Source organism: Rhipicephalus sanguineus, chromosome 10 (assembly GCF_013339695.2).
Source record: "Rhipicephalus sanguineus isolate Rsan-2018 chromosome 10, BIME_Rsan_1.4, whole genome shotgun sequence".
Taxonomy (NCBI): domain Eukaryota; kingdom Metazoa; phylum Arthropoda; class Arachnida; order Ixodida; family Ixodidae; genus Rhipicephalus; species Rhipicephalus sanguineus.
In genome coordinates, this window is record NC_051185.1 from 70,933,492 (window position 1) to 70,953,465 (window position 19,974).

Genomic DNA, 19,974 nt, shown 5'->3' on the forward strand with positions numbered 1-19,974 from the left:
ATCCTATTAACTATGCCTGTATTAGCTTGCATGCTTCTTTCTCTTTGAGTCCGAACTTGCGGCCAGTAATGCGTCGTAGCAGGCCCGTGACCTGGCGAGATGTGCTTTCCAGTCATTTCAGTGTTTATTTGCAGCTGTTCTTCTCTTCTAGGAAGAGTCCCAATACCCTGATGGTCTGCACCTGTGGTACTACTTCTCTGTTGACTATGATTTGTAGTGCACTTTTGACTGCCGGTGTTGTTTTGCCAGCAATAAACAGTTCTGACTTGGCGGAGGCGCATTTTAGTCCATTGCCATCCACATAGGCTTGTACAGTGTTGGCCGCTTCTTGCAGTGCTCCACTGACGGCTTCGGCATTGCCTTGCCTTGTCCAAATAGTCACATCGTCCACGTAGATGGCATGGCGATTGAGCGAGATCTTGTCAAGCTCTTTGGACAGATTCCTCATTGCACAGTTGAAAAGAAATGGGGATAGTACAGCACCCTGGGGGGTACCTCTAGCGCCGAGTTTGAGCAGGGGGCTCTTGATGCCTCCGATGCTGAAGGCGGTAGTCCGGTCCCTAAGAAATGCGATGATGTACTTGTGCGCCCGTGCCCCAACGTTCATGTCCGATAGGTTTCTGAGTATGGCCTCACGTTTGACGTTATCGAACGCCCTGTGCACTCGAGCCTGAGTATTGTGCGTACTGCTCCTGGAATGCCTGTGTCCACCACGTCCCTTATGAGCATCCACAATATCTAGCGTGGACATAGCAGCATATACAGTAACTCTAAACAAAGATACATTGTAGCACCGCCTATCGATGAAAAAAGGCTTTCCGGAGGAGCTATGCGTCATGATTACTGAGAAGTCACCTAGATGACGCTAGCTGCAACACTGATGGGTCCATTTCGACAGATTTTGCTAGGGCTAGAGAGACGCGGTTCACGTCTCCTCGCCCGTAGTAGCAGTGCAAGCAGCCCGTAGTAGCAGTGCAAGCAGCCCGTAGTAGCAGCGCAAGCAGCAGAGCGGAGGGGCTTGGTGTGGTGACGTCACGGGGAGGGTGTGGAGGCCTTCTGCTAATCTAGGTGGCTCTGCAACGCATCCACATTCGCATTAAGTTAACCCTTTTTGTGACGTTCTGCAGTACCGGTGCCCAGCGCATCAGCCTCGTACTCTGAGGGGATGTCAAAGTGAAGGACTTTAGAAGATGACGGTCCATCACCACCGTGAAATTTGCGTCAAAAAGCCACATCTCAAGACGCCGTAATGCCCATATAACAGCATAAGCTCCTCGCTGACTCTTAGCCCAACGGGTTTCGGCCGGTGTTAGCTTGTTGCTGAGGGAAGCCATTCCCTGCCATTTTTACCGATTTGAGCAAGGCATGCTCCTAAAGCTCCATCGGATGCATCTGTTGCCAGAATGTAGCCCTTGCTTACATCAGGCGCGTGAAGTGTCAGCGCACTTGATAACTGTTCCTTAATGGCTTCAAAGGATTTTTGTGCAACGTCGTTCTACGGTATTTGCTGTGGGACCCAGCGCCCCGTCGTTTGTGGTAACACAAACGCAGAGTACCCGGTGTTGTGAAATTGTTACCAGTGGTAGCGTGTAGAGCAGAGCCGCAAGGCTGATGAGCTGACGTAGCTGAAGAGTAGCCTTCGCTCGGAAGCGGAACAACAAAGCAAGCGTTTTGAAAAACGAGAACGTTACAGCAGGTAAAAAGTTTCGTTGAACATAGCCTGCCAGCTCGACAGTCGGCTGGAGCAACTGCCTCTAACAAGGGACCGGTACAGCTTTAAGTAACGTTTAGTCCATTGTTTCGCATCCTCTCCACGGCGCTTGGGACGTGGTACACATCACTGTCTCACTTTTAGGAAGTCCTCCTATGTAGGCGGGGCGTTAACCGTCCGTCGTAAAGCAGACACGACACTACAGGCATCGTCGAATACAGTTTGGTTCCCATACGAGTGAAGCCTGAGGAATTCCACCTGCGCGGGCGAGGCACTGACTGTTCGTCGTAGCCGTAGGCCGGCACAGCTTGGTCGAAGATGGAACTGTTCCCACGGGACCGCAGTGTAATGGCGTTGGTGGGGGAGACAAGGGTTTGCTGAAACTCTGGCGACTGAGCAATCTTTCCGTGGGAAGAAAGGTTGCACGAAAGCAGGAACTGTGGCACAACAGCATCCCACCCCCGCCGCCAGACAATGCATCCAGAGTTCGAGCTGTCCAATGCAGCTCAGAGATTGGATGCTGGTTGACTGCTGTCGATTGTAGCCATTCCGCCTGTGAAACTTTCACAGCTACGGTTCATTGGAACGACGGAGAATCAACACTCCAAACCACACAGGTGGAAGCAAGCACCCTCTGAATGTCAATCATATCTCCAGACCAAGGCAGCAAAGAAATTTATTGACTCTCTACTATATCTTACATCACTAGAGACGTATCCGTTAGAGAGCTCAAAGCACTGGCCTTCACGAATACTGCGGTTACGAGGTACACCTGCAATGCCAAGAAAGGATACGTTACGTAGCCTAATAAGCAAAGTGGATGATTGGGCCAGTTGGTGATTGATGATCGAAGTATACTGCGTGGTAGACAACACGGACAACAAGAAGACGGGGACAAGCGCAGTATAATAGCATGAAACGATTCTTATTGTCATACGAGCAGGTTGGAATCTGCTGAGGCTGCTGAAGAGAGCCACCCTGCCCACTTTTCGCGCAATTTTTTTCTCTGAGCGGTAGCGGCTGGCCTTCGAACGATCCTTCTTGCTAACATTTGAAGAATTTATCTGTCGAAGCACATTTGGACCGGAAATACACATGATAGTGCAACACGATAAAATATAGCTTCTGTTTAAAGTAAAAGGCAAAGAAAAAAAACTAAAAAAGCATGCAAAACATATTAAACAATAATAATGTAACTCATAACTTATCTGAGGGAGTTGCGGGCTGCACTTCAAAAAGCTCTGCTTAGTCCGTCTGCATTTGTGTGCAGCTTGCCCTTATAGCGCACACTAAAGTTATGGTGCTGAAGTGTCAAGCTCCACCTAAGTAAATGACCGCTTTTAGAGGACATGTGCAACCGAGTGAAGGGGCAGTGATCCGTTTCCACTACGAAGTTTGATCCTGAGACGTAACATGCGAGCTTACCAATTGCCCAAACAAGGCAGGCCCACTCTTTCTCCGACGTACTGTAAGCCTCCTCTCTGACACTGAGCTTTCGGCTCAACTACAAAAATGGCCGCTCATGCCTGTCGGCATCCTCTTGGCACAGAACTGCTCATAGGTCGCGGTCACTTGCATCACATTGAATGATAAAACTGTTAGAAAAGTTTGGCACCGCCAGCACCGGTTGTTCTGCGAGAACGCCCTTCAGGCACTCAAAAGCCTTCTTCTTTCTTAAGTCCCACAAAATGACGGTGGGCTCCGTTTTGCGGAGAGAATCATTCCGACTTTGTGGTGGGATGTCGGTATTCAAAAATGGCAGCAACTTTCAGCTTAGACGGGCTACTGTGGCTGCGACCCACGATGTGCCCGAGATAGCTTACGTTAGCGCATCCCAAGTGGCATTTCTGCGCTTTCAGGGTGAGACCTGCGTCGCGCAGTCGAGCCAGAACTATCCTCTAGTCAGTCACATCCTAGATCGCCCGCGTGTTAGAGAAAATCGCCACGTCATCTAGGTACGGGAGGGTGAAATCTCCCAAACCCTGCAACACCCGATCCATCAGGTTTGAAAAGCAATACCGAGCGTTCTTTAAGCTGAAAGCAAGCATTAAAGGACGAAATGTTCCTAGTGGGCAGATGAATGTGGCATAGAAGCTCGCTCTGTCAGTGGGACCTGCCAATATCCCCACACTATATCTAACGTAGAGATATATGTGGACTTCCCCACTGTCTCTACTCTCCTCAGTATTAGGTATCGGATACGTCTGATCTAAAGTAACTTTATTTAGTCGACGATAGTCCACACATGGCCTAGAGTCTTTTCCAGGAACCTCGACTAGAACTAGTGGGGAGGTGTAATCGCTTTCGCCTGGCACGATAATTCCAAATTCGCACATGCGATAGATCTCAGCTTCCATGATTTCCCTCTGCCTCGGCGATAAGCGTTATGGCTTGCTAAAGATCGGCTATTCGCTTGACAACTGAATATCATGCTCTATGAGCGGTTTTCCCTGGTTTGTCGGAAAATACTTTTTCGTAGTCTCGAATAACTTTCTTCAGATCGTCGCGCTAGCTTTCCGTGAGAGTTTGTTCTTCGGCGATAAGCTAAGGAGCTCACTAACTGCCGCGTCGCTTTCGCGTGGAGAACTGAAGAGGTTGGTCACTACTTCCTCTGACGCATTCAATGCCATGCTCACCACTGCCTGATGCTTAATGTAAGGCTTCATTAAGTGACTGTGGTAAACCTTATTTTGCTTTCGGCCCAGTTTTACCTCATAGTTTGTATAGCCTGGATACAACCTCATAGTTTACCTCATAGCCTGGATATCACTGTAGCTGGCCCTTCCCACTGCATGTCCATTTTTTCATTTTACGCTGACGTAGCTATCTTACTTAGTCGCCAACATTGAATGTGCGCTTCCGGGACAACTTATCGTAGTAAGTCTCTACAAGCTCTGGTTTTAGACAGTCTCTCAAATAGATCTAACACGCAGGTCACTACGCGCGGTTCCCCTTCATAACGTCCCCACGAGTCTCTCAACAGTCGCAGTGGAGATCTCAAGTTTCTCCCTTAGGCCGGCTCGGTGCGACTAAACCCTGTTGTCTTGTGGGGAGCGGGCCTTATGGCGAACAGGGCTGCGCGTATGTATACCTCCCAATCTTCGTTGTGTTCAAAGCAAAGTGCTCCCAGAACGCGCTTAAGTACGGCATGCATCCTCTCCACTGGTTTGACTGAGGATGTGCGATAGAGCTGTGGATCATCTTTACTCGACAGCGTTCAAAAAAAGCAGTTGCCAGACAACTGGTAAATGCGCTTCCATTGTCACTGTGAATCTCTGCTGGAAAGCCAACGCGAGTGAAAATAGACATAAGTGCATCGACAATGCAGAGAGAAGTGAGCTCTTTCACGAGAACCGCCTCTGGAAACTTCGTTCCTACGCACAGTACAGTTAAAATATAATGGCAACACAAATGGGACTCTGGGAGCGGGCCAACAATATCTGTGACGAGCCTCTGGAACGGCTCCGTGATAACAGGCACCAATCTCATCGGAGACTTTCGCTTGTCAGTGGATTACCCTACTCTGTGGCACGTGTCGCACGACGGTACAAAGTTTTCGACGTCCTTCCAGCATTCAGGACAGTAGAAATCCTGCCCGGGCCTCGCCTTGGTTTTCTTTATTCCAAGGTGTCCCGCCCAGGCATTTCCGGGCGCCAGTTCCAAAAACTGCCGTCGGTACTTCTCTGGCTCTAGAAGTTGGTCGTACGTTCGACCCCCAGCGTCCCGATAGCTTCGATACATTAGCCATGCCTTCGTGCAGAATGAAATGTTCTTACAGGCTACTCCTTCGTTACCGATATGCCGGACATTCTTTATGGAATCATCACTTTTTTGTGCAGCGATGAGTACGTTCCTGTCTACTTTACTAATGCTATTCGCAACAAGTGGGGACGGGACTAAGTAGGGACGACTGAACGTTCTCCTGAAGCACCCCATTTCTATCCACCTCAGAAGGCTGTTCGCCTTTGGTAGTTAATACCGTATCCGGCGCCTTACTACTCTCAGGTTCCTGCAATACCATAGCCGCCTCCTAGCTCGAATGCCCCTCGGGAATGGTCTCACGATCGATTGTTTCTTGGTTCGAAACCGAGACTTCAAATTTCTCCGAAAGAGTGCGGGACCGCGATCGTGTTAGTGCCATGCACGTAAGGGCAGATCACAATGACTGGCCTTTTTCTTTCAGGAGCCGCTCCGATTTGTTCGAAAAAAGGTACGGGAAAACTCGGGGTAAACTCGGGCTCACAGCTGCCTCAGTGCGCAAAGTTCCGAAGCTCCCTCTAGACCTACAGTAGCAATACGCAAACACGCACTTTGCTCTTCTGTGACCTGTCTGATCCAGGCGCATTTTCCAGCGTAGTCGCCAGGGGAGATGCAAGATGGGTGTTATGTCCATCATAGCAGCCGGATATCGGAGTGCCCGGCATTTCTTTCCGTTTACCAAATTTTCCCGCATGTAAGTTTGAAGTTCTCGTCCGACTTGCGAATGCTTGCGAAGGCAAATAATTTCTGCTTACAGCTTGATGATATGTGGCCATTCTTTTTACAATTGTAGCACAGAATTGGCCGTCTCGCGCTGTGCCGCGCTGTGCCGCGCTGTGCCGCTCGCGCTGTGCCGGCGCGTTCCTTAGCACTTGCGGTCGACTCGGGTGCCTCTCCTGGCTTTCTCTTTTCCCTCTAATTGTTAGTCGCTCCCTGACTGAGTTCTCCGCGTGGCGGAGCCATCTTTGGTGCCTCGTTTTGCGCGGGAAATTGCTTTAAGAAGTCCCCTTTTTCTTTTGAATTCTCGTGACTCAAATGGAAATTCCTTCACATGTAGTACTCATCAGCTAGTTCAGCAGCTTTGTCGATGTCTGTTCCTTTCATTCTGTCCTGAAGCCAAAGTCTGGCATCTTCAGGCAGCACTCGTTAAAACTGCTCGAGTGCTATACAATCAAGCATTGTGTCGTAGTTACCGTAAGCCTCGGCACTTCTCATCCATTCTTTCAAATTGCATTTAAGCTGGCACAGGAACTCTGTGCGCGACTCACTGCCCCTTTTTGCTTGCCGAAACGGTTGCCAAAGTGCCTCGGCAGCCAAGGGGTACTTACGAAGCAGGGCAGCTTTGACCTTAGCGTAGTCGTCGTAGTAGGCTTGTGCGAATAGTGTTATTTTGGTTCGAAGCGAATAGCCCTCAGGGTCGAATACTTTCGAAGCGAATTCGAATAGTTTCCAGTCGTCCAAAGAACCAGACTGAACAGTTTAAAGTTCTAAGCAAAAAGCCTTTATTTCCGAGGTCACAATGTACAAAGGCATCACAGAGAATCCTTTGACAACATATATTGAACAGTAAAAATAAATATTATAGACTATCTGTAAACGAGGGTGCTTCCTTCTACACAGATAAGCTAATGAGATAATGTAGAACATACGCATGGATAGAAGAACCTCACAGAGTCCTATCGAAACATATTTCAAGTAAAAAGATAATGGCATAAGAACTAGAAGCTCCGAATGCATTGGAGAACGTCCTCCCTTTTAGTTCAAAGGCTACATCACAGCAAAAAAAAAAAAAAATCCCAGCAACGCACAGCGGTAAAATCTCAGAAGTTCCTTATTTCTGCTAATGTATTTAGAAACTCCATTGAAAGTGTGTTTCAGATGCAAAAAAAAAAAAGAACATCACAGGTAATAACATAATAAAGGTGTCCCTTCCCACTAATAAAACGAAAGTCAGAAGTTCTCACGCAGAAAAACTAGTTCTTCGACATGTTGGGGAAGAAGGTTCTCTCTTCTTCAGGTTACAATGGCACCCGCTGTCAAGAATAACATTTCACTTGTTTGGGTTGCTGGCACTGACCTGAGATACCTGCGGGCTATCCTTACAAGGGGTGGATTAAGGTGGCTGGCTTTGCTCTTTTACCATTCGAGTGGGTTCTCACAGCGAGGAAGGAGGGGAGCTCTCAGGTAGCTCTCAACATCGTCTTTGATGGAAGGACTAGACCTCTTAGGACCATCTGAAGCAAAGCTTGCAAAGGCCCGCCACACAGAAGAATCTTGGAAGCTATCTGAGCCAGTGCTATACTCTCACTCGATGGTTCACAGTGTACAACTTCCACTGTTCCCTCTGCTGCTTTGGTGAGAAGAGTGCAGGCCAATTTCTCCTCGGCCGTTGCCGTATAACAGTCATCCTTAAATCTTGGATCCAGCCACATCGCCAGAGCTCTATCTTCCGATGTCTTGACACGAGGAAAGCTTGCCTTGATGCTACGGGCCAAGCTTAAAGTAATAGCTGATGACTCATCTGACTGAGCTGCGTATCGAGCTAGCACAGTGCTAGTGCCCTCCAGCAAAGGAATGACTTGGGACAACGTGGGATAACCCAGATAGCTGTCGTGGCTTGGTAAGTGGATCAAGCACCTTCACAACAGTAGTCATCAGCTTCCATTCAGCTGCAGTGAGGTTATCAACCCCATGACAGTCCGAAAGCTCCATGGTGATCGGTTTGCGAAGCTTCAGCAGCCTAGACAGCATCTGATGCTTGCTATATTCCAACGCGCGGGAACATCTTGCACCACTCCGAGGACATCCAGCTGTATTTCCGTTAGTACTTCCATAAGGCGCGCACGCGCCTTGGGTATGTCTTATAGCGGTCAACGATAGCCCTGCCTTTGGCACAGTTGAGAAAATCCAGGTACCTCCACCTTCACATCACTCACGCACAACTGCAACGTTTGCCCGAAAGATTTAATGCCTATCCAAGGCGACTGAGGGATGCTGCAGTGAAATTTCTCCCGTTATCTGTAATAATGTACAGTGCCGTCCGCTATTAGGGTGAACACGGCTCAGCGTGGCAGCGCTCTGCGGAGCGCCAGATTAGACAGTCATAGTTTAGCTATGGGGCTAGAGTTTTAGCGTTAGCGTGGTAGCGGGGGTTAAGGGAATAGCGTTACCGTGCCGCAAACGTTCGTTGCCTGACAGCGCGTTTTAGTTTAGCGGGATAATGTTTATGTGCCCAAGCTGGGACGGTGCCGCACCTAGAGGAGGGTGAGTGCGTTAAAAAAGTGAAAAGAAAAGCTGAGAATGCTCGCCTGTATCCCCGCACGAAGCAATATTATTACTTTCTTTAGCCACAGTAAAAATAACAAATATGAACCACGCACCAAAAGTGAAAACTTTTACGTTGTAGATTTGTTTACACCGATCTCTAGTTAGCCTAGGGACGTTCGAAATAGGAAGCGATCTCAAAAACTACGCTAAGTTATCCCTAATACTCGGGCGTTGAAGCTACCTGAAGGCAAGCGAAGCCATTTTACACAGTCGCTTGCTGTGAAAGAAGCGAATCCGTCCACATCTACACTAAATTCAGTTCGAGGCGGGCGTCCAAAACCACCGCCATGTTTTACGTACACTACGTTAACCATGCAACACGGTAACGCTAAATCTGAAAAATAGCGTGCGTACGGTAAACGCTTAGTGTACTGCGCATGCGCATTTCGATCCCGCTATTCCGCTAAGCCCGCTAAACTATAACTGTCTATTATCCGCCGTGGCCGCGCATCGAATTGAAGTGGCGCAGGTGCACACGAGCGCGCCGCTCTTGCTGTACTGCAGCCAAGCAAGAGCGGTGCCTGGCTATCACGGAGCGGCGCGCTCGAGCGATCTACCAGACGATGCAAAGTATACCTCCCATGTGTCCCTGTGCGCATGTGCCTCCACGCTTCGATGCGCAGCTGCATGGCGCTGCGCGGAAACGCGGCCACGCTGAGCTGTGTTTACCCTAAGAGTGGACGCTACTGTACACTGGTACAGTACCTCGCTCGGGAAAGTGCCCACTTCTTCATCACGCTTTTGAGAAAGGCCACCAATTTTCCGGCTGTGTGAGCGTCTGCCATTTCTGTGCATGACATTGCGTGCACATGCTGTTGAAGTGAGCTCTTCCTAACGTGGCATGTTACTGACAAGTAGCTTTCATTGGCACGCGATGTGCAACCGTCCATCGTTAGGGCCCCAAACTTTATGCGGTGGAAAATTTGGAGTTCTGCTATTCCAGATAGAGAATCTGCAAATTCCGCGGCAGCCTTTAGCATGCAAATTTCTGCGGCAATATTGAACAGATGCAAGGCACATGTAACAATTTATTTATTGCACACTTTCAGACTCGAAACATTCCTGCAATAATTAAATTGGAGGAAGCTGTTGTGGCATAGCATCGGATTATACTTAGTGGTCTGTTCACTGAGAGAGTGACGCTTGTGGGACACAATGCACCATAACGACTAAAGATCTCTCTGCGTCCAACAGAGTTGATTGGTATTGCCAGCTACTTAAGGGCAATTGACGAAGGGTTGGAGTGAGCTGTTTGCATCCCTGTCCAGAAAGCCAGGACATCAAAGTCTGCTCCTGGATTGTCTTGCTTGGAAAGAAATGGAGCCAAGTGTCTGTCACTGGTCTTTATTTTTTGGCAGCCTTCAGGTACACCTGCCATTCGGCAGCTAGAGCTAACGATTCGTCTCAAGCTGAGGCACCCTGTCAACTTTGACCTCTCTTTGAAAAGCACCGAACTTGCAGAGGATCCAGGCACCTAACATCCTTAAAGAACTTCCAGGTGTGAACTTCTCCAAGTATACTAGCGCTTTGTTAGCTGCTTTGGTCATTGCAGCCTTCATTTGGCTTGCAATCTGATGGGCCTCATGCATCGTGTGCAACATCTCCTCTCTTCAATTGTGTTGCAAAATCTGCTTTGCAGCTGCTTGCAGTGCTTAAAGGCAGGCTACGTGCTGACCCTCTGCTGCTTTCAGCAAGCTTGAAACTTTTTTCCAAGTACTGTGATGCATCGCATGCTGTACTTAAGCTCAGTTGAGTGTTCTCTAAGCAGTTTCTGAAGAGATTCAACGCACGCTGCTTCTCCATAGTTCTGGTGGACTTGCCTAGCAAGGTGGGATAGTGCTCGAAGTAGGCAGAATGTTGTTCAACAGCCTCAATCCACAAGTTCCAACCGCTGGGACAGGTGCTGGAGGTGCTTTGGCACATGAACTCCATGTGCACATCTTCAGGAGAGAGCTCTTTCTACTCGAGAGACGGAAGGCCTTCTTCATACAGGCGACATAACTTGTCCACTAAGGGAAAAATGCCTGCATGATGATGTGTTGTGTTTAATGGCACAAGGGCCAGTTATGGCCAAAGAGCGCCATGTCATGTGGTAGCGGATTTACAAAGTAGTATATGTGATGATTCAATGAGTTGCAAATGGTAGATGCGACGTGGTTGTATAGGGACCTAAAACTGGTTGCTGTGGATTTGCGGAAGTCATCCACTAAATAAAACTGTGAGAATGACTAATGATGTGAGCTATGTGCATATAATCTCCATTACAATGACATGATAGTGTACAATCTATGGAAAGCATTAGTGTTCGAGAGGGTACTTGAAGTCACAGATGACCAGGCCAGATTATTTGTAGCTTGTTTACGTCCTCTAAAAACTTCAGTACTGTTTTAGAATCAAAAAGCGGTTCATTGCTAAGAAAAATGCCGGATGAAGAGGGATGTGTTCACGGTATGCGAGGTGAAAGTACTTTTTACGTTGGGTTTCTATTTCGGGCACTGGATGAGAACATGAAGGACTGTAAGGTGTCGCCACACCCGTCACATCTCGGGGGATCATTTCCATTGAGTAGATACGAGTGTGTCCCATAAGTATGTCCAATCCTTAACCTGCAAAGAAGTACTTCCTTATATCTTGTTGCTTTCTCGAATATCCAGTTCCCTATTCTTGGCTTGACTGTGTGTAGCTTATTTGACACTTCACTGTCCCAATTCCTTTGCCAACATTTTCGCAACTCTTGACGCAGAAAAGGCTTCAGGTCAGTGGGAGGGATAGCTATTTTTTGTGTCTGTGTATTCAAGGTTTACTGAGGTGGCGCTTTCGTCTGCAGGCTACATTGCCTTTTATGCATTTGTGGCCGGGTACCCAGCATATTATAACGACTTGGCCGCCCATATACGCTGAGCATAGCAAGCTGTATAATTCATTGCAGACTGGGTTCTTATGTTTTCGTAGGCTCATTAGAGCTCTAACGACGCTCAGTGAGTCCGTGAACACAATGCTTTCGTAACATTAATTTGCTTTATATACTTAACCGCCGTGAGGATCGCATATGCTTCCGCTGTAAATATACTTGTATGTGGATTCAGTGCACCAGACATGGAAAACGATGATCCAAGTGCTGCGTAAGCAACACCAGCATGTGATTTAGAAGCGTCGGTGTAAAATTCTGCGCATGAATACTTGTCCTGGAGCTCGAGGAAGTGCGAACGTATGTGAGTCTCAGGTGCTCGTTTTGATATTTCTATAAAAGAAATGTCGCACTGGATATTCTGCCACTCCCACGGCGGTGGAAGCCGAGTGGGGGCCATTAGGACATTATCTAGAAGAGAGACACCCGTTTCCTCTGCCACTGCTTTCAAACGGAGAGACAGTGGACGTCTAGTAGCTGGTTTGTGGCAGAACAGCCTAGCCGTGGATACGTCCTCAATCACTGAGTTACATGGATGATGTACATCTGATTTTACTTGGAAGGCATATGAAAGGCTTAAGTATGTTCTTTGTAAATGTAGAGACCATTCATTAGATTCGACGTACAGGCTTTGTACCGGACTAGTCCTGAAGGCTCCTGTAGCGAGTCGGATACCCATGTGATGAACAGGGTCTAATATTTTCAGTATACTAGGCGTAGCAGAGTTATAGACTATAGCTCCAGTAGTCAAGGCGCGACCGTACGAGACATTTGTATAAGCTCAAAGGCACCTTCTGTCACTTCCCCAGGATGTGCGGGACAAGAGCTTCAGCAGATTCATTGTCTTAAGGCACTTTGCTCTTAAATATTTCAAGTGTGAAATAAAAGTCAATTTTGAGTCTAAAATTAGCCCCAAGAATTTATGTTCACGGCTCACAGATAGTCTTTCACCATGTAGATTGATTTCAGGGCTTTGAAGCACGCCTCTCTTGTTTGTGAAGAGGACGCACGTACTTTTTTGAGGATTTAGTTTGAAACCGTTCTCATCTGCCCACTTAGACAGTTTGTTTAGCCAAGCTGTATTTGTCGTTCGCAGGTAGTGAGATTACATGACTTGTAACCTATTGAATGTCATCCACATATACAGAATAAACATCGTGCTTGGCATTACACTATGGAGCGAGTTCATTTTCACAATAAATAGAGTGCAGCTGAGTACACCACCCTGTGGTACACCCGCCTCTTGCGTAAATGGACGAGACAGGACATTACCGACTCTAACACGGAACGTGCGGTGAGACAGGTAACTACTAATCACGTTTAGCATGTTGCCTTGGATTCCCATTTCTGCCAGATCGCGGAGAATTCCAAAACGCCAGGTTGTGTCATATGCTTTCTCCATATCTAAAAACACCGATAAGAAGAACTGGCTGTGCACAAAGGCATCGCGAATAGTAGTCTCAATGCGAACAAGGTGATCTGTTGTGGATCTACCTTCCCTGAAACCGCATTGTAATGGGTCTAATAGATTGTTTGTTTCAAGAAATAGAGCAGGCGCCGATTAATCATTTTCTCAAAGAGTTTGCATAGGCAACTTGTCAAAGCTATAGGCCTGTAACTACTGGCGGAGGACGGGTCCTTGCCCTCTTTAAGAATAGGGATTACTTATTGCTTCTTTCCAGGCAGTCGGGATATAGCCAGCAGAGAACATAGAGTTAAAAAGCGACAGTAATGTTTTGTGGGTTTCAGGGTGTAAGTGGCAGATCATCTCGTAGACTATTCGGTCCTTTCCAGGGGCTGATTTATTACAGCACTTTAGTGCAGCCTGTAGCTCCGCCATGTTGAATGGGCGGTTATACGGTTCATTTTTATTTCCCTTCCGGTGGAGAGGCAACCGCTCCACTCTTCGCTGGTACCTCAAGAATGTGTCCGAGTAATGAGATGAACTAGAAATGTGTTCAAAATGTGCCCCTAACGAATTAGCCTGATCTTCAAGAGTGTCGCCCTGCGTATCTACTAGTGGTAGAGGATGGGTTTCTCGACCTTTTATCTTGTTTACCCTGTTCCAGGCTTTCTTTCATCGGTATACGAATTTATGCTGGAGACATATCTTTGCCAGCTTTCTCTTTAGCACGCCGGCGCGTTCTCCTACCTTCTGACTTTATGTTCTTGAAGCTGATCAAGGTTTTCGGCTGTTGGAGAGTCGCGAAAAACATTCCAAGCCTGTTTTGTTTTCTGCGAGCTTCCTTACATTCATCATTCCACCAGGGAGTGCGTCGTTTTAAAGGAGATCCGTTGGTTTCGCGAATACAGATTGATGCCATATCAACGATAAACGCCGTCAAATGTTCAACTGCATCATCAATGGGAAGTTCCGAGATGGCTTCCCAGGTCCTGTGAGTAAGTTCTTTATATCGCTTCCAGTCGGCTGACTCGACTTTCAATGGGGAACGCGTGGAGAGCACTGGTCGTCTTTTGTTTAACGTTATGATAATGGGAAATGGTCACTGCCATATGTGCTTTTATCACGTTCCACTGTAGATATGGAACGAGTGTACTTGATGCAATGCTTAAATCGATGGATGAGGATGTATTGTTTGCCATACTAAAGAAAGTAGGCTCCGTCCTGTTCAGTAAACATGCACCTGTAGAAAAGAGGAAGCTTTCTACTAGACGCCCTCTGGCATCACAACGGCTATCTCCCCACAGCGTGTTTGTGAGCATTGAAATCTCCTACGACCATATAAGGTTCGGGTAGTTCACACATTAAACTTTCAAATTCTGTTTTTAACAGAGTATAGTTCGGGGGGATGTATATCGATGCAATAGTGATCAGCTTGTTTAAAAAGTACTGCGCGGACCGCGACGGCCTCTAGGGACGTTTTTAGTTGCAGATGCCGGCAAGCGATTCGCTTATCTACGATTATTGCCACACCGCCCGACGAAGTCAGGGCGTTATCGCGGTCTTTGCGAGTAAATGGCATAGTGCCGGAGAAAGTTCTTGTGAGAAGAATTAAGGTGCGTTTCTTGGACGCACAGCACCCTTGGACTGAACTTATAGAGGAGTTCCTTAATGTCATCTAGGTTGTGGAGCAAGCCTCGAACATTCACTGAAGTATTTGGGTATCCATTTTGTCGTGTTTTTATGCTGTGCGTCTAAGGAAGGTGGGTTAATAACAAGACCTTTCACTCACGAGACCTTTTCAGGTCCCCGTGATGCGGAGTTTTTCTTTCTTACTGCGCTCGAGTGAGCTTCGACGTTCCTTGGGCGTCTGAGACGCCGCAGGAGAGCTAGAGGTATCCATCACTTCTGAGGTGGTGGAGAGCGCCCGCTCAGCGGGCACATTTCCGAGTTTTTCGGGCCCTACTGCCGAAGGCAGTGGCCCTGGGTCCGGCAGACGTGGGAGTCTGCTGGCCCTCATTGGCAAGGGGCGGAACAGCACTTGCTGCTCCACCGGGGGCGCGGATGGCTTGACTGCAGTCACACTACGTGTGGCCGTTGCAGCCGCCGAAAGATGTGGCGCTGCGCCCCGACGCGTCACATCGCTGTAGGAAGGAGAGGACTGGTTGTGCAGAGAAAAACGCTTACGTGCTTCTTGGAAAGATAGATTGATTTAACTTTGAGTTCTATGATTTGTTTCTCTTTTTTCCACGAGGGACATGATCTCGAGTAGGCGGGATGGTCTCCTTCACAGTTGGCACAGCGGGTTGTTGAAGTGCAAGTGTCAGATGAGTGGTGTTGGACGCACACTTTGCGCAAGTGGCACGCCCTCTGCAGCCCTGTGACCCATGTCCAAATCGTTGGCACTTGAAACATCGGCGGGGATTAGGTACGTACGGTCGGACTCGAAGTTTGCAGTAGCCAGTTTCGATTGACTCGGATAATCACTGGTTCCAAAAGTAATAACTATGTGTTTGGTAGGGATTTGCTTATCGTCTCGCCTTATCATTATTCTTTGAACCTTTACAACGTTGTGCTCTTGCCATCCTTCCAGTAATTCACTTTCACTAAGTTCAAGGAGATCATCTTCTGAAATGACGCCACGTACTGTGTTCATTGACCTGTGTGGGCCAACTGAGACAGGAATATCGCCGAAAGCCACAAGTTTCGATAGTCTGTCGTATTGGGGCTTGTCGCGAACCTCGAGAAGGAGATCGCCGCTTCCCATCTTCGTTATTTTTATAGCCTGGACCGATCGCTTCCGTGAGAGACTTTGACAGAGGAATGGTGAAATAGTTCGAACGGTTTTCGTTTCGTGCTGACTGTGTATCACATGGTATTTGGGGAAAGACTGCTTAGGCTGGGGCAAAAGTGAACGGTTCATCGGTGGCGCCACCTTTTGAGGCGGCGATCAGGAAGTGCGGGGAAAGTGTTTGCCATATAACATTCAAATTTCGGCGGCGATGTGGCCACCCACCATCGAGCCCAACAAGGGGACGCTGCAAGGTAGAACACTTGAAGTCGCCAGCCATGCATCGCCGCTATAACCAAATATAACTACCAAGGTGGGCAACTACACAAGGTTAACCCTCGCCGCCATGAAGAACGGAAGTAAAGAAGTGAGGAGGAGACAGGAAAGGCTAAAAGTGGGAGAGAAAGACGAAGACGTGGGAGAGAGAGAGAGACAGGAAGAGGCGACTGCCGATTCCCTGGGTGGGTAAGCCCAGGGGTGCGTCTACGTGAAGCCGGGGCCAAAGGGATGTGTTGCTCTGCCGGGGGGCATTAAAGGTCCAATCACCCGGCGTCGGCTCAATCCCAGGATCCCCTTTCCCCGGACACGGCAAAGCCACGCACGGCTAGGGTGGGAGGAGGTCGAAACGCTCCCGTTAGCTCGGGTCCGTGGTGTCGCTACACACCAAAGCCTGCTTGCGAAGACGCCCCTGCGGGGAAAAGATGCCTGCAGTGTACTGCCAACAATGTTCACTGTATGGGCTACACTCGTAATGTGAACAGCACCCTCGCAAAGTGGCTTTATGCACTCCTTAAATACTTCACCATATAAGTAGCATAATCGCTAACAAAGCCCGATACATGCTCAAGTTCAACTCCGTACCTCGTCAGTTTTCTTGTCACATTGCGGCCTATCATGGACGAGTTCACTTCACGAATTTCACTTCCTCGAGTACAGGTTGCAGTGAAGTACTCGCACTTCTGGCCGACTGAACTGAACGAACAACACGTCCACAACCGATTTTGATCGGTCATCGATGGTTTCATCTGTAATTACTGAAACTGACTGTGGGGCCTTGAAACATAGCTTTCAATTTGCCTCGTGCTTCTCGAACAATCCTGGAAGTCGTCAGCGGAGCGCATCAGATCCAGGCATCGATTTGCCGTTCCGAACGCGTGTCTGTAGAAACGTTGTTTCAGGTTGTCCACCTTCTCAAGGGGAATATTCGCAGATATCAGTGCATCCAGAATTTGAGCACAACGTCGTTCCCCGCTTCACCAGCCGTGATTGCGGATTCCAGCGCTTGCAGTCGACTGTGCTTTCTCGGCGTTCCTGAATCCCCCAGCTCCGCCTTCCGCTTGTTCTTCGCCACTTGTTCGCTTAGAGGAGTCCCTTGTTCCGGCATTCTTACGATGACGGTTGCTCCCGGTGTGCTCGTCAATAGTTGACTTGCGGCGATGGTCAATGCTCTCGCGCAACTCCGGCAAAAAAGCACGCCCTCCATCTTCGTAAAAGTCAGCGCGCTTGTATTCTTGAGCGCGTTCCTTGGCTGTCTTTTTGTTTAAATGAGATCTGAAGGTGCCATCTCGATTCGCGCATCGATCTGAACAAAGCAAATAGGAATATGCGCACGTGCAGTTGCAAACAGCAGTACGTTGGATGGAAGGTGGCTATGGCCCTACGTCTACATTGTAGGGCATCCCTCAACACTACGAAAGGGGGTGTCACAACAATACACTTTATTGTATACTTGTCGAAACACAACACAAAAATACAAGATGCTGTCGCACAGGTTAGAAAGCAGCCATGTGGCCTGAATGTTTATGTCAGACGGCTCAGTTTGAGAGTTTTTTTCTCTCGCGGGTAGATGCATCCTGTTCAGGACATCGCGTAAAAGTGGAGGCGCGTTATGAAAAAAATTACACAACATCTCCCCCTAAGGGCAACCATGGTGGGATGCGAAAGCATCGCGGGGGATGCGCATCGAGTTTCCGTTTCTCTATGTGACTTATAAGACGGTGGTCGGCGAAGCGTTTGAATTACCGCTTGGCAACGCTGACGTTTACGTTCGGCTTCCGAGCCTTCCTCTGCTCCGCGGCGGTGGCGCTGCCGCTGCAACTAGCGCCGACGTTGACGTCGTTCATGGCGTTTCGCACACCGTTGCACAGAGAGAGAATGACGGAAGCACAGCGAACACGCGCTTTCGCAGCCTCGCAGCTTCGAGATTTGCTGGCCGGCGTTGCCGTTTAACACATTCAGCTTCGCGAGCGTCCATAGCGCCGTTGCGAAGGAGAGTGTAACGGGAGCGAGCGCGCCCCGCATTATATACCAGCGCACAGCTGTGGCGGAGAGAGAGAAACGGGAGAGGAGAAACGAAGCGGAGGCGGCGCTGACGCTACCTTCTCCCACCTCGAGGAGAGGGGGGAGAGTTGGCGCATGCGCAGTATGGGTGCGGACGCCGCAGAACGGACACTGCCCCGAGCATAAGATGCTTTCGCATCTAAAATTAGGCAGTTTTAGAATAGCGTACGCTAAGTTAGCGTTAGCGTTTGCGGCCCGCTATTTCCGCCAGTTAACGGGAGCCCGCAAGCGGTTAGCGTACGACGCATGCGCAGTTGCGCGAAAAGCCACCGCAAAGCTTTGCGTACGCTATTCTAAAACTGCCTATTATCATCTGGTTGGTTAGGCTCTCGCCGTGCTGTGCCCATCCAAGCACGACAGAATTCCTCGCAGGCACGAGGTCAACTCAGCCAAGCTGTCATGGTGAGCTCATTATCTGAACCATGTCGTGAAGGTCATCTCCAGGGCTTCTACGAACGCGAAGAGCTGCTCCGAGGGATAGAGCAGTCCACCGTGGTCACAAAAGTGTGTCAGCATGGCGAGGTCATTGCTTGCGTCCTGCGGAGCTACGAAGAAGCTCATCGAAGCGGTCGCGGCAGCCGCTTTTCAGGACAGTCTTCCTGGCGACATATCCGGCTATAACAAACAAGTCAGGCGTCGCTTGTCTTTTCAGCATGCACATGATCCGGATCAAGCTCCGACTTTTCGAGTACGCCAGAAGCTTCTTCGAGCTTGCCATTATCAATCAGCGCGTCCACTTGCTACACTACTGTCGTCTCCAAGGAGAGAGGTCAGTGAGCCTCCTGAACAGCTACCACTGTTTGGGGCCTTCACCGAATCATAAAAGCTCAAGCAGTTGACTGTGATCAAAACTGCATTGCCGTAGGATGATGATCGTTGCGCCCTGAAAACTGGCGAATGACACCAAAACTTTTCAATGCAGTCTTCACTGAGATGGTTTGTGAGCATGAACTTGAAGTTCAGCTTCTCACTCGCATACCTCAATAGGCCGAGGGTAGCATGCAGAGTAACTCTCAGTCCCTCGGCGATGCTTCCTGAAATGAACCCAGTTTTGGATGGCTCTAAGGAAGTTTCCCACTTGTTGAGGTATTCAAGGAATTCTTTTATGTTCGTTTCTTGAGGAGAATCCACCTTCAATCCTTGCGATAGAATGCGTGCCGTCATTGCTTCGATTAATTTAACCATCATTTGCAAAAACATCTGTGTTGGGGCTGGGTCGCTCCAACGTCAAGCCACTTCATTCTTGTAAAAAAAAATAGGCCACGTAGGACTGCAGCACTGAACAAATGAAAGGCTAAGTTTACCTCCATCTTCTCGAAGTTGTTGGGGTTCACATGAGAAGCGGTGACTTTAGGCATCACTTTTAGAGTAACCGCACATTTATCTTCGTCATACGCCGCTTTGATATGCTCCATGTACACATAATCTGGGGTCTTGTAAGTGGCTTTTATAAAGCCATTCCTAACACACTTCATTAAATGTGGGCAGTCTGATATAAAGAAAATGCGTCGGCCTTCCTCGACAGGAAGACTTTATGGATGTTGAAGACGCCGATATGCCAAACCTGCGCCACATGGATCGATTCCATGAGGCTCCATCCGAGGTAATAAAACCTACTTTGAGGCCTGCTTTCTCTGTAAGCAGTACAGCTTCCATAACAATCTTTGTAAGTAGTGCAGCTTTGACATTTCCTCTGGAAGCAGAGACTCCCAGTATTTGGTGCCAGGGCCTGTTAA

At 48.6% G+C, this 19,974-nt stretch overlaps 2 pseudogenes; both read right to left on the reverse strand.

The window, feature by feature from the left end:
• Positions 1-925: 925 nt before the first annotated feature.
• LOC119406485 (uncharacterized) lies at positions 926-17,282 on the reverse strand (annotated as a pseudogene).
• Positions 17,283-18,761: 1,479 nt separating this feature from the next.
• Positions 18,762-19,596, reverse strand: LOC125760257 (uncharacterized; annotated as a pseudogene).
• Positions 19,597-19,974: the final 378 nt, after the last annotated feature.